The 13,418-nt window shown below is 36.9% G+C and overlaps 1 protein-coding gene across 1 annotated transcript in view; it reads right to left on the bottom strand.

Annotated features, from left to right (window-relative positions):
* Positions 1-11,498, bottom strand: part of LOC120523118 (basic helix-loop-helix domain-containing protein USF3) — a 44,273-nt gene extending 32,775 nt beyond the window's left edge. Inside the window, exon 1 of the mRNA XM_039744105.1 lies at positions 10,386-11,498. The gene's annotated coding sequence lies outside the window, so the exon portion shown is untranslated. The remainder of the gene's footprint in view (positions 1-10,385) is intronic.
* Positions 11,499-13,418: the final 1,920 nt, after the last annotated feature.

Genomic DNA, 13,418 nt, shown 5'->3' with positions numbered 1-13,418 from the left:
AACGCTAACTGAATCCTACTTACGTACATATATACGTCCATAGCCTGCAGCTCGGTCACCGTGTGAGGCGGCATTGGGTCCCCCATCCCAACGCCTTCCACGTTGTTGGCTGCCTGCCTATATAAGACCGTCCGTTGATTCGGTCTCTACATTCCCTTCCTTGCTTTGCCACGGGATTCACGTCTCCCTACTGAGAACTACAGCCTTTTTGTTTAATCCACGGCTTCTCCGCTGTTTTATTGTTTATTACAATTATAGTTATTGTATAGGTATTTTAGACTTACTTTACATTTCTCAGGTACCCATTTTCTTTATCATTCCAACCCCCATTATCATGTCTACCGAGGTGATCACTATTGATCAAAGAACTGTCACTTACTGAGTGGTTTCCATGCCCGGAGATGGCACCTACCTTTTCCATTCTCTTTGTTACATATTGCACGGCCATATCAGGCTCACTCTTGATATCCGGAGGAACATTGTGTCTTATGTATTGAATGACTAGGACAGGTTCAAGGTGTGGACTGATGACGGTACAGGAGATAATTATACTACACAGGAGCACTATAAGAGTGAAATGCTTAAGCCCTTCACCTATGGTTCTGCATGCGAGTTGATGGCTGCCGCTGAATTGTTCGGTTGTCACTTTCAAGTGTACCGAAATAGCCAAACATTTTACAACTTTTGGCAACCGCCAATGCCTCTTAAACATTTTAGATTCACAGGTGACGATTTCAGTATTGGACACTTTGATGTTTATGAATGTTTAAACTCTCAAAAGCTGGATGTGATTTTATCGATGAAACCGGCTGTGTGCTTACAACGTTTGACAGATGCCGAATATCACTTCAACACAACAAGTCCTGCAAATACTGTCGTAATTGAAACAAACCATAAAACTCAAACCGATTATGACAGCAGAAATCCAAGCTGTCAGATTTGAGACAAGATTACTGTTCACATGGCCAACTGTAAGTTGCATGCTCAAGAGTAGGCTCAGCGCACAGCTTCGTCATATTACAGCCAGACAGCCGAACTGACAATGTGGTATACAAAGAGATCCTTACCAAATAATTATTGGCATATTTTCCCTCAGTTTAAAAAGGTTTAATTTTCTTCTTTTTTTCCCTCCTCATCTTTTCTGACTGCTTCTTCACTAGTTCTGCATTTGGCTACAGTCAGTGTCACTAATAGCACTGATAGCATGAGGCGATACTTGGACCCTACAGAGGTTGCACAGGTAGTCCAACTTTTTCAGGATGGCACATCAATACGTGTCATTGCCAGAAGGTTTGCTGTGTCTCCCTGCACAGTCTCAAGGGCATGGAGGAGATTCTAGGAGACAAGCAGTTACTCTAGGAGAGCTGGAGAGGGCCATAGAAGGTCCATAACCCATCAGCAGGACCAGTATCTGCTCCTTTGGGCAAGGAGGAACAGGATGAGCACTGCCAGAGCCCTACAAAATGACCTCCAGCAGGCCACTGGTGTGAATGTCTCTGACCAAACAACCAGAAAGACTTCATGAGGGTGACCCAAGGGCCCCATGTCCTCTAATGGGCCCTGAGCTCACTGCCCAGCAGCATGCAGCTCGACTGGCATTCGCCATAGAATACCAGAATTGGCAGATGCACCACTGGTGCCCTGTGCTTTTTACAGATGAGAGCAGGTTCACCCTGAGCACGTGACAGAAGTGAAAGGGTCTGGAGAAGCCATGGAGAACATTATGCTGCCTGTAACATCATTCAGCATGAGCAGTTTGGTGGTGGGTTAATGATTGTCTGGGGAGGCATATCCATGGAGGGTCACACAGACCGCTACAGGCTTGACAAAGGCACCTTGGCTGCCATTAGGTATCAGGATGAAATCCTTGGATCCACTGTCAGACCCTATGCTGATACAGTGGCTCCTGGTGCACGACAATTCCTGGCCTCATGTGGTGAGAGTATGCAGGCAGTTCCTGGAGGATGAAGGAATTGATACCATTGACTGACCACCACACTTTCCTGACCTAAATCCAATAGAACACCTCTGGGACATTATGTTTTGGTCCATCCAATGCCACCAGGTTGCACCTCAGACTGTCCAGGAGCTCAGTGATGCGCTGGTCCAGATCTGGGAGGAGATCTCCCACAACACCATCTGTCATCTCATTAGAAGCATGCACCGATGTTGTCAGGCATGTATACAAGAACACAGGGGCCATACAAAGTGCTGCGTACAATTTTGAGTTGCTGCAATTAAATTTTGGCAAAATGGACTAGCCTGCCACATAATTTTTTCACTCTGATTTTTGGGGCGTCTTTGAATTCAGGGCTCTGTAGGTTGATCATTTTCATTTCCATCAACCGATGTGGCATCCTTTCGTTCCTAACACATTACCCAGTCTATATCAGTATAGATATCCAGGAGGATTTCTTTTTCCCATTGAGATCTGATGTGTTTTCAAAGTGTTCCTTTAATTTTTTTGAGCAGTTATATATATATATATATATATATATATATATATATATATATATATATATATATATATATACACACACACACACACACATACACACACACATATATATACACATATACACATACATATATATCCATCCATCCATTTTCTAACCCGCTGAATCCGAATACAGGGTCACGGGGGTCTGCTGGAGCCAATCCCAGCCAACACAGGGCACAAGGCAGGAACCAATCCTGGGCAGGGTGCCAACCCACCAAAGACTATATATATATATATATATATATATATATATATATATATATATATATATATATATATATATATATATATATATATATATATATATATATATATATATATATATATATATATATATAGATGACAGCAACACTCATAACAGTGCCAAAACAATTACATTGACAATCATGTTACGTTATTTTTAAAATGTTTCCTTTTCTTTTTCATAACTTCTTCAACACACTACTTCTCCGCTGTGAAGCACGGGTATTTTGCTAGTTGGCAATAAAACTCATTTAGCTCTTTGGCCAAAATGGGGGAGGATAAGGCTTGGAAGCACGTCTGCATATAATCTGTAAGCTTTTTCAGAGAAAACTCCATACCGCTTGGCTGTTACTGCTAAAATCTCTCTCTAGTTGATTTTTGTAAGTTGCTTTTGCAGCTCTCAAAGCTTTATTAAACTGCCATCTTTTAGATCGATATTGTCCCTGTTCCCAGACTTGTATGCCTGGTCCTAAGCAGCTCTGACAACCATCAGCTGCTTGCTGAACCATAGCTTGTCATTATTGTAACTCACAATGATCTTCTTAGGGAAACGCACATCTTTACAGAAGGAGATGTAAGATGTTACAATGTCAACATTTTCTTCTATGGTGCTACACCAGCCTTACATGGTTTTCTAATCCAAGGAGCCTAAACAGTCCCACAGCCTTCCAAGGAGTCCATCTGTGGCTAATAATCCTGGTGGGCTTTGACTGTTCCAGTTTCTGTTTACAGCTGGGAATAAGCCCAATCATGCCGTGGTCAGAACTGCCATGAGGGGCATGGGAGAAATGGTGAAGTGCCCTTTTAATATTGGTGTAAAAGTGATCCAGCGTTTTCCCTTAAATGTGGTAGTATCAGGGTAGAGCAAATTTCATGTTCATGTTGCTGTGTTTAAAATACCCTAAAATGACAGTATTAGGAAATTGAGGTCATTTATGTTAGGTAGAATGCCTAGAGGGGGCTGGGCAGTCTCGTGGCCTGGAACCCCTGCAGATTTTTATTTTTTTTTTTTCTCCAGCCGTCTGGAGTTTTTTTTTTGTCTTTTCTGTCCTCCCTGGCCATCGGACCTTACTTTTATTCTATGTTAATTAGTGTTCCCTAATTTTTAATTATTTATTTTGTCTTTTTTCTTCATCTTCATCATGTAAAGCACTTTGAGCTACATTGTTTGTATGAAAATGTGCTATATAAATAAATGTTGTTGTCGGAAATGTAGCAACCGTTGTGCCGATTTAGCATTCATAGCAGGAGGAATGCAAATACCAACCAGAAAAACAGAATGGGATTCTCTGTGTAGGCAGAATAGCTTGCAATGAATGACAAGAATATCTAAATTACCAGAAGAAAAAGATTTGCCACAAAGTCCACTGTTACGGTTCGCTCTGAATAACTGATATACTGCCATTTGAACAACATTGTCCGGTAAATCTGAATTAAGCCACGTTTCAGTAAAACAGAAGGCACAAATATGTGCAAAATCTTTCTTGGTCCTAATCAGTAGCGGCAACTCATCCATTTTGTTGACAAGAGAACAAATATTTGAAAAACAGATTGACGGGAGTGAAGCACGAAAGCCTATGCGTCTCCATCTCGCCAGAGCACCATCCACTTACCTCTGTACCTCCCAGTAAAGCATGACTGACAGGCAGCATTCCTGCGAGCAGATGGGGAAAACTTCTGCGGTAAATCTCCTTCGTCGCAAACAAACATAGAAAATAAATCTGATGGAACTAAGTCTCAAAACCTCTTCACATAAGCTAATTAAAAGTATACTATTTTTTCTTCCAGCCTTTTAATAAAAATATTGCCTTTTTAAAAATGTGTAACTTTTTTTTTTTTGTTTAATATTACAAAATGTTTGTATCTTTTTTAACAAATAAAAAAAGTCACAACTGCATCGCTACAGCGTTTAAACCCAAACTTTAACAAGTTAGGGTGCTAAAAAGTGGCCTGGGGCCTCATGTATAATGCCGTGCGTAGAACTCGCACTATAACATGGTGTAAGCACAAAAGCCGAAATGTGCTTACGAACAGAAAAATCCAGATGCAGGAATCTGTGCGTACTCCAACTTCCTTGTTTAATTATTCTACCCTTCACGACACTCCCAGTGAAGAATATAGGTTATTTAAATGAAGTTAAAGTTTTATGTGTATAATTTAACAAACATATTTTGCTGCATTTCACCTTAAAAATGATATCGTCATCATATGTAAATACGCGCTTTATAAAGTGACTCAGGTTGTGTAATATTATAACTGTAGTGCAAGTTTACAGTGGGGTGATTGTACTTATAAGTCCTAACAGTTCTACAAGGTGCAATTGATTGAGTGCATTTAAAATTCTTGGGATTAAACTGTTTCTGAACCGCGAGGTCCGTACAGGAAAGGCTTTGAAACGTTTTGCCGTGGCAGAGACAGCGTGTGCTTAATGCCGTATACCGATAATTCTCTTTCCGATCAGCTGCTGCTGTGATTCACACTCAGATACAGTGATATAAATACTCCGAGTCGTGCAGTGAGAGTAATATGGAAAAAGATGATCCACTGTGGCAACTCCTAACGGGAGGAGCTGAAAGAAGACAAAGAAGAAGAAAAAAAAAGAAGAAGAAAAAGAAGAAGGAGAACAGTTATGGTATTTGGAATACTATGGCTGTTCCCTGGACCATTATATTGTTACGAGTTAATTACAATCAGATGCATTACACTAATAAACAATATGCGGTTAGTTTCTGTGTATTTATAAAGCCGCGTCATGAAAATAATGAATAATCACACAAGAACAGTACCATTGCTTTGACGCTGGGTGCCGCCAGTTTGCAAAACCGAGCGGAGAACTTGCGTACGACAAGGCATGAGGTACCGTGGAAAAGTGCGTGGCTTTACGCCAAGTGTAGGTTTTATACATCGAGATTTGAACGTGGAAAAGTTCTTACGCAACATTTCTGTGCGTACGCACCGTTTATACATGAGGCCCCTGGTGATTTACATTGACAGAGTGAAAATGCTCTGTATCTTTATGTTGTGTTATTACAGTAATCATAACTAATACACTACTAAGTTAGGGTCACCCAGATATTTTCATGTTTTTGATTGAAACTTGAACCGTTCTTTATCTCGCATTCCTAATGTTCAATTCTAGGTTCAGAAATGAACAAAATGAGTTAGCTTTCTCAAGAAATATGTCAATTGTTTTATTTTGTTTTTTGCACAATGAAGGTTTTTACAAAAGTGTTAACACAAGTGATAATGATAACAGGGTTCAGCCATGTTTTTCTAATAACTATTTATGAACAGTAATAGTTTTTTTTTTTTTTCTTTTCATTTACCTTTATTTAACCAGGCAAAACAGATTAAGAACATGTTTCTTATTTACAACTGTGGCCTGGAAAGGGCAAAGCCTTAAGAGAGAAATTTTTAAGAAAAAATAAAAAATAAAACATATTAATTTAGATACATATGTACAATATAAACGAAATTACAAAAAAAAAAAATGTCATTAGTCATTATACACATTAGTAATACCATGGCTATATTTATTAATTTAATGGTATCTTGATAAAAAGGTATCAATTTCTATCGAAACATGAAAAATTCTTTGTGAGCACTGTATATTGGCTTAACAAAGCAACAATATAAAAATAAAAACATAAAAAGTAAAATATAAATTAACTTCTCAGGTAAAATTTTAAGCAAAGGTAGTAGAGACAAATCTATACAGTAAAGTATTATGTGCACTGATAGCATTTAACACATTTACAGTACTTCAGATTAAACATTGCCTGCAGTGTTGATTACAGTGATCCCTCCTCGATCGCGGGGGTTGCTTTCCAGAACCCTCCGCGAAAGGTGAAAATCCGGGAAGTACAAACCATACGTTTATATTGTTATTTTAATATTGTCACGCTTGGGTCATAGATTTGCACAGAAACACAGGAGGTTGTAGAGACAATGACTTTAAAACACTGCAAATAAACATTTGTCTCTTTTTCAAAAGTTTAAACTGTGCTCCATGACAAGACAGAGATGACAGTTCCGTCTCACAATTAAAAGAATGCAAACATATCTTCTTTTTCAAAGGAGTGCGTGTCAGGAGTAGAGAATGTCAGACAGAGAGAGACAGAGAGAGAAAAGCAAACAATCAAAAATCAATACGTGCTGTTCGGGCTTTTAAGTATGCAAAGCACCGCGCGGGAAGCATATCGTATATCATTGAGGAGTTTTATTTAATACGTAATACGTGCTCTGATTGGGTAGCTTCTCAGCCATCCTCCAATAGTGTCCCTTGTATGAAATCAACTGGGCAAACCAACTGAGGAAGCATGTACCATAAATTAAAAGACCCATTGACTGCAGAAATCCACGAACAAGCATAAAATCAGAGATATATATTTAGATATGATTACATATAAAATATGCAATGGAGTGAAGCCACGAAAGTCAAAGCGCGATATAGCGAGGGATCACTGTACAGGTAGAACTGGAGACCTAGAAATGCAGTGTGCATATGCATATCTTTTCCCAAATCACAGCTAGTAACCATTATACACCAACTTGCAATTTTCATATTTCAACAAAAATACAGCTGGTTCAGATCTAGTGCCAATAAACTGATGCAATGCTAGTACAGTATACAATATTTTTCATTTTGATACATCATTGCTATATTGAAGAAAACCATGTGGATTTTTTTCTACACTTCTTTCCCTACCTTATACACATGCAGCAATATCTGCAGCAGTGGCCTATAGGATTAAAAAAAGTGAAAGAAATATACTATATTGTCATTACCATAATAAAATGTATTTCTTCTGTACATAAATAATGCCATACCACAAGAGTTAACAGTGCTCAGAGATTCCTATATCAAAAAGATACATCTGTGTTTAAGTCAAGCATTTCAATCATTTTAGTTTTTATAACATTACAGCTGAAAAAGGAGCTAATATCAAACATTCAACATGGAAGTACTATTGTATTAAAATCAAACATTCTAGAACTCTACAAACTAGGACTGTCTCTCCATTGCCAGTTAACAGAAGATATTCTCCACACAGAAAAATTAGTGTAGTCAAAAAGAAAGCAGAAAAGTAAGGAACCTCTGCTAAAAATCACTCATCACTTTCGGCTTGAGTGTTCACAAGGGCCTGTGTATACCTTGTTTACTCCCTTCCTGATTGTCCATTGTTCCTCTCCTGAAGTGTACATCTGGACTGAACTGCAATGAAATATGGGATTTTCTTTTACCCCTGTGGCTAATTGACACGGAATATCAGTATTTGTGAATTTATGAATATTTAACATTTTACTTACAGGATCAATTTTGTAACGGGTACAATGTACAATAAATTCTCATTTGCACGTTGTTTATTAAAGTTTAATAATTTACTGTGAAAATGGGGCATAGAATATTAAATGCACATTGGAATATATTTAAAAATTTTTTAAAATATCAAACATTCTAATCTCATTTATTTCTTGACAGCACTAGGGCTTACAAGGCTTCACACAACACTAAATTTTTATGATGTATCAATGTGTGTGTTGTGTGGGATAATTGATTAGTCTCAATTTACTGTGGAAATTGCAGAGATACTAGAAATATGTGTCAACAGTTTAAAGGAAACACTTAAGTGTAACTTAATTGAATCAAGGGTTTTTTGTTACTAGGCATAATATCTGAACATATTTATCCTTATACCAATTTCATTTCAATTTTAAACTCAACGGATAAAAATGAAAAAAATACTGTGCCTTTAATTGAAGAATGGAATCGCAACACTTAACATGTTAAAGCATGTAACAAAAAAAGATCATATTGTATTGCGACCCAAGTATTGGCAAGTATCGGTTATCAATATTGGCAGCATAATGGTGTAGCATATCCCAAAAACTCATCATAGCACTATGATCTTAATTTGATTCCCAGCTGGATTGCCTTTCTTGTGAAGTGTGCTATTTTTTTCTTAAGTGTTTAAGTGGATTTTCTCTCGTATTTAAAAAGAGACATCCTATGATCATAACTGGCAACTGGAAATTTGCGCAGTGTAGGTGAGTGGTCATGTACGCTTTTATTACAGTGGATTAGCATACACTATTATTCCCAACAATTCTTTATTATGAAATAGGAGCTTAAACATGGACAGGTAATTAATAAACGCACAGGCATATTCCTTTGCAATGCTAGAAGACTTAATATATACAGTGAACAAGGATGTCTTTACATAAAGTACACACAGGGGTAGATCCACCATTGAATGTATCCGGACAAGAGGTATTCCTGCCTGGTTTGGAAACAGCAAGCAGCAGGTCTGCAAAGCTCTACAGACAGAGAGGTATATCCAGCTGTATACATCACAAAGTGTACTCTCTCTAGCTTCTGGGACATATGTACCAAGTAATGTCAGACCGGGACAAAGAAAATTATCAGCGATATCAGCCATTCCAACAATTGCCTCTTTTCTGTGCTGTGACCCAGGAAACGCTACCAGTGCCTAAAGTCAATTTCAGAGAAACTGAGGAGACATTTTTTCTACAGTCCATCAACATCCTAAATGAAGACATTGTCAAGAGGTACACGATGCTCTATTTGTAATTCTATAGTTTTAGGAGAATATTAATATCATTTTGCCATTGTACATATTAAAATATATTGAGATAAATATTTACTATTCACTATCTTTTTATATAATTCTGATGCAGTCTTGGAGTTCAGCAACTAAGCCTTACATTACATATTGTGCTGTGTGTAAATTTATGTGACAAATATGATTTTGATTTGTTTTGACAACTTAACACATTATCACTCACAAAAGCACACAACATAACATTCGAGGAATACACTGCAACACTCTTTCAGGATAATGTGTGTAAATACTATATTCACAGGGGAAAGCTGCGTTAAATTAATTGTCAAGAACAAGATGAAAACAATTGCCAATAAAATTCCTCAGTACTCAAATGGATACACTCCCACTGGCATGCGTTTCAGGACAGATAGATATAAACACATAATATCTCACAGATACGAGCACACAGTTATATATATTACACAAAAAACAGCGTAAACATTAAACTACAACATAAATCTAGAGTAATGTCACAATACATAGTTTAGCATCAGAAAAGACACGGATTTTTTTTCATACATCAACTGTGACCACACATATTTAGTGAAATGGCAGCACAAGAAACAAGAACATAAACTATGCAAAGTTACTATGTATATTCGACAATTCACACAAATATGCATCACCATTGTCAACAATGATATAATTCCCAATTGTCCAGAAGTGTAAACAAGAAAATAGCACTTGTGCCCAATTAATCGAACACCAAAAGGAACACCACTGAAAACAGATGCCAAAAAGTCCGGAATCACAGGATTCCAGCTTAACACGGAGCACACAGAAAACACACACACACCCACCTACCTACCTACCTACCTACCTAGAAAGCTACTCACCCACCCCATATAAAACAACACAAAAATAAAATATACGCATGCAAGCGTAACGCCAAACGCAGTCTCGCTTCCCCGCAAACCAGAAGTAGCCACAAAGACAGGCGAACACCGACAAAAAACGAAAACACTTGTAGCTGTCATGACCTAAATGGTAAGTAAAATAAGAATATATTCACCTACCCTGTGAAACAGAAAGCCTGGCATCACAGGAGTATGCACCTGTGCCATTTACGCGACGCGCTAACTCTGAACTCAATAAAAATCAACTCCCAAATAAGAAAAAGCATACGTCTATTGGCTGAAGTCAACATTCCTGACCGAGTGCATTTGCACCTTCACTCGTCTCTGCCAAAAAAAAAACTTTTACTTTTAATAGGCAAGCAACTCTTTACACAACCTACCTTAGCTGACGCCAATGGTAAACGCCAACATCCAATCAGAAAAAAATATTCCGAAAACTAACCAATGGAGTGGTAGAGAAGGTGGGGTTAAAAGAAAGTCAATTTGTTATGTTTAAGGCGAACGGCACTCGTTCTGATAACATAGAAATTAACCATTCACCGAACGGACTTTGTCCTTTTATCCAATCACTAGTGTGCAAAGGCGGGCTTAAAGGGATTTAAGCAAGTTGAGGTGACCTACACAGGAAGTGCTTTTTCCTGCTCGCCTAGTACTTTATTGTTATTGATGAACCTCTAGACCAATCAATCGAAACCAGCTCATAAACATTTCTTAAAGGAGAAGTTTTATCGATTGCCTGCAAAGTATAATTATTTCGATAAGAATTAGATAACGGGTAAAAGTTACATAGCAATACATACACCTCTGACACCCCTCATTACTGAATTCTATAAATATATACTATGTCTATTTCAGAATTCTGTCGTAATTTGTTATACCTAGTGTTTTATATTGTATACTGTAAAGAGTTGAGTGATTTAGCTGACTATGAAGAAAGAAAAAAAACTCACTGGTGAATTTGAGATTTGACAAAAGTAATGTTTGGTTTAAGAATACATCGACTGCCATGCACCATACGAAAATATGTTGCATCACGCGCGTGTCCGTTGAATTCCATTAACTTTAAACATTTTTCTTTAAGTCTACAACAGTGGGTAACACAGAAAGATCAGAGGTATGCATTTGGTTCCCAGAAAATTACATTGTACGCGGATAAAAAGGTAAGACGACCACAACGTGGCACAGTGGACAGCATGAACAACCCTATAGTCATAGTTGTGATATGTCAACTTCAACAGAAGTACATACATCAGTGAAGCAAAACTTTTAAAATAACAGTATAGAAAACAAATACGTATAATGAATGCCAAATTACGTTTTATTATGGACAAATTAAGTATAGGTAAAATATATCTGCAGATATAAACATCTTTGGGAAAATGGGATATTTGCAAGAATACGCATTTTCATCTAGGGAGAAAAATTGATAACTCAAACAACTCTTTTTCATTTCAAAATTATATGGAAAAACACAAAGTCAGAAAGCAAACAACCAAGTATACCTGTCTATAGAAGCCATCCAAATTGTTCAACCATTCAGGATTTTTAAATACATACGTAAACCACTTTTCTAAAGTTACATTCCACTGTTTAAAGTATTGTGTTAACTCGTTGCCATCCACGCTGGAGGCATTTTCTAATGGTATGTAATGTTAATGATATGTTAAGTCTCCATATTGACATTTGATAGCGATTTACTCCTTTTCACTATTGTATTATTTAAGCTGTAACGGTATAGGTTTGTATTAACTTGTTTCCCAGATGAAATGGCAGGTTGAGAAACTGTCTCCACCATTATGTAAATGCAATATACATACATTTATATACATATTATTCATATATTAATCAGTTTAACATTGTATCCTCTTCAAAGCAGTAACAGTACAGCTCCAATACCCTACTCCAAATTTTAGACATTTTGGGAATGCTAATTTATATGCTTCAATAATTTTTCAGAGCTGATCTACAACACAAATATGACAAAATGTTGTGTTCAATAAGTTATTAAAATTATGATTAAATTCTAGCATGTTGTCTTACTACCTTTTTCAAGTAATAATAACCAATAATAAACTGAAAATATTAATAGATAGCAACTTCCTCCCAGTTCTAGAGACCTGAATTTAAAACAGCTGGACTTCTGTAGGAACTCTGGTTACCTCCTACATTCTAAAAGTGTCAATTTTAGGGGAAAGTTTACATTTGTTCTATATCATTGACTGTAGTGATGCATGTGTCAAATAATGAACTAGTATCTTATTTATCGGTTGGTTCTGCCTTACACCTTAAGCTGCCAAGTCATGCCCCTCCATGTGACACTGGAATTGCAAAAAGTGTGTTAAAAAAATAAAGATGCATTTTTTTAAGGTAGAAAATTACAGATTATTTTCCTACAAGTGTTAAGATGAGTGATCCTAAAGGAGGCACTTACAGTATATTTCCTCACAAATATCAAGCAAAGATGTGGAAACAAAGTACGCAGACATCTTGACTTTTACAAGTTATGTTAAATAATCAGATCAACAAAAGGGTAAAGGAAATAGTAATAGCATTTAAACATGTATTTACACTGGTTGTTGAATTCTGTTTTATTAAGTTTGACTTGATTGTACTATGTTATTTTCTTTGTTGTAGAAGTTCAACTTGATTATATGGAATGTTATTTTCCTTAAGTAAGATTTATTAAATAAACAAACATGAATTTACTATTGCAATTTCTTCCTTGTGAACTGAATTTTTCCTGCTTCCTAGAGTTTAGGTAATCCAAGTCAGTGATACCAGATAAACTGACATAGGGACAATATGTCACTAGTTAAGTTATACCGTACATTAAATGTTGGCTGGGTATATTGTGTGAATAGTTCATCTTGCACTTATGTACTAGTTTGAAAATTGCTTTGTAATGTTTAGCACAATGATGTTACTCTGAGTGTGCATCTATTAATTTTAAATGCTTTAACTTGTCCTTTCTGTGATTCAAAAAAAAAAAAAAAAGCTAAAGCCATGACAGGAAGTATCTATGGACAGTAACAGGTCACATTTAATCATATTGGCCAATAAAGAGGTGCTAGTTAGATGTTAGGTACAATGCTTTATCCATGCTGAGCAGGAACAAGAATGACTGAAATCCCGGAAAAACCTGAAGCAGTAAGTATAAAGAACATATATGAATAGTTTGCTTTGGTCATTCCA

This window comes from Polypterus senegalus, chromosome 2, assembly GCF_016835505.1.
Source record: "Polypterus senegalus isolate Bchr_013 chromosome 2, ASM1683550v1, whole genome shotgun sequence".
NCBI lineage: Eukaryota > Metazoa > Chordata > Cladistia > Polypteriformes > Polypteridae > Polypterus > Polypterus senegalus.
Note: the sequence above shows the minus strand (reverse complement) of the source record. Positions and strands in the feature narration are given on the sequence as shown.